Here is a 1,974-nt window from a genome sequence, read left to right on the forward strand (position 1 = left end):
CACATCTTCCTAGATCATCCTGGTTCTTTGGAACATACCTACACATTAATTGATTTAAACACTTAAATTGTAATTCTCACATAGACCCTCCCCCCAAAAAATACTTGTAGGGTATCCCATGTTTCTTACCAATGCTATCATAGATCCCACAACTGCCACCAATATGCACAGATCCTACATTCCAGTCTTTCCCAAACCCATTCACTTAACATTTACCTGTCTTCTAGGACTCAAGGTTATTATTCCAAAAATACCCACTGCCAACCCCAATGCTAACACCTATTATTATGTTAACACCTATTATCACAAGTCTCCTTGCTGCGGGTTATTTTTCACCCTTACTCTTTTTGGCACCCAGGGCCACCTCCAGGCACCAGCTAAGGAAGCAGGTGCTTGGGGCAGCCAATGGAAAGGGGCAGCACGTCCGGGTCTTCGGCAGCAATTCAGCGGCAAGCCTCTCAGTCCCTCTCAGAGGAAAGGACACACCACCAAATTGCTGCCAAAGAATGAAGCGGCAATGGTGGAGCTGCAGCTGAAGTGCCACCGATCGTGGCTTTATCTTTTTTTTGTTGTTTTTTTTTTCACTTCGCCGCTTGGCGTGGCAAAAAAGCTGGTCCCTTCAGGTGATGTATGGCAAAAGGTCACAGGAAGATGGAAACCAAAGCTCCTTGGGGGAATTCATCCTGTAGAGGTGTCTGACCAGCCCAGTTGGAGATGCTGCTCTTTGTGCTCATCTTTATCTGCTACACCATAATCTTGCTTGGAAACATCATCATCATCGTGGTCTCATGGCCAGACCCTCATCTCCACACGCCCATGTATTTCTTCCTCAGCAACCTCTCTTTCCTGGACCTCTGCTACACCACCAGCATTGGACCCCAGATGCTGGTGAACTTCAGTAGCAATCACAAATCCATTTCTTGGGTCAGCTGCATGGCCCAGCTCTACATCTCCTTCTCGCTGGGTTGCACTGAATGCCTCCTGCTGGCCATCATGGCCTAAGACCACTATACCACTGTCTGCCAGTCACTGCGCTACACGGCCATCATGAGCCACCGTCTTTGCCTGCAGATGGCAGCCACTGCCTTGTTGTGTGGCTTCAGCAACTCCACCATGCATACCATCCTAATGCTGAGACTGCCCAGGTTCAGGTGAAACCAGATAGACCACCTCTTTTGCGAGGTGCCAGTCTTGCTCAAGTTGGCCTGTGCCAACACCTCTGCCAACATATCCAAGATCTTTGCCAGCTCGGTGATCTTCCTGCTGGTGCCACTATGCCTCATCCTGGTCTCTTATGGGTACAGTGGCACTGCCTTGCCATGGATTCAGTCAGCCGTGGGCAGGTTCAAGGCCTTCAACTTCTGCACCTCCCACCTAGCCATGGTGTTGCTCTTTTTCAGCACAGGCATTTCCATGTATCTACAGCCTCCATCTAGCCACTCCCAGAACCGGGACAAGATGGTCTCCCCTTCTACACCTTGGTGACCCCCATGTTCAACCCCCTCATCTACACACTAAGGAACAAGGAGGTGCATGGGGCCCTGCATAGGGTGCTAGGGAGGAACCCCACTGCCAAGGGGACCTGATCTGGGTTAGCAATTGGCACAGAACCATCTGTATCTCTCATGACTACTGTAACCTCTTCTGTGCCCATGTGGAGCCTTCTGCTCTCTCCACAGCTCCAGACTTCTCCACACACACAATCCTTCTGTCCTCTCCCACTCTACAAAGAAAACCTGCCATAATCTGCCCCACAACCTGCCTTCCCTCTCCTATCCCATGCAACTCCTCTCCCATCCCATATACAACCTACCTTCCCTATCCTACCATACACAATCCTTACACCACCCCATAGAATAAACCTGCCCTACCCTCCCACACAAACAACCTGCCTGCCCTCTCCCACCCCACACAACCCTTCTGTCAGCTCACACAACATCCCTTCCCTCTGCCTTCCCATACAGTCAACACCAT

General features: G+C 50.5%; 1 pseudogene; it reads left to right on the forward strand.

Moving 5' to 3' along the window:
- The first annotated feature begins 641 nt into the window (after positions 1 to 641).
- LOC116819429 (olfactory receptor 2B8-like) lies at positions 642 to 1,586 on the forward strand (annotated as a pseudogene).
- The last annotated feature ends 388 nt before the right edge of the window (positions 1,587 to 1,974 follow it).

This window comes from Chelonoidis abingdonii, chromosome 13, assembly GCF_003597395.2.
Source record: "Chelonoidis abingdonii isolate Lonesome George chromosome 13, CheloAbing_2.0, whole genome shotgun sequence".
Taxonomy (NCBI): domain Eukaryota; kingdom Metazoa; phylum Chordata; order Testudines; family Testudinidae; genus Chelonoidis; species Chelonoidis abingdonii.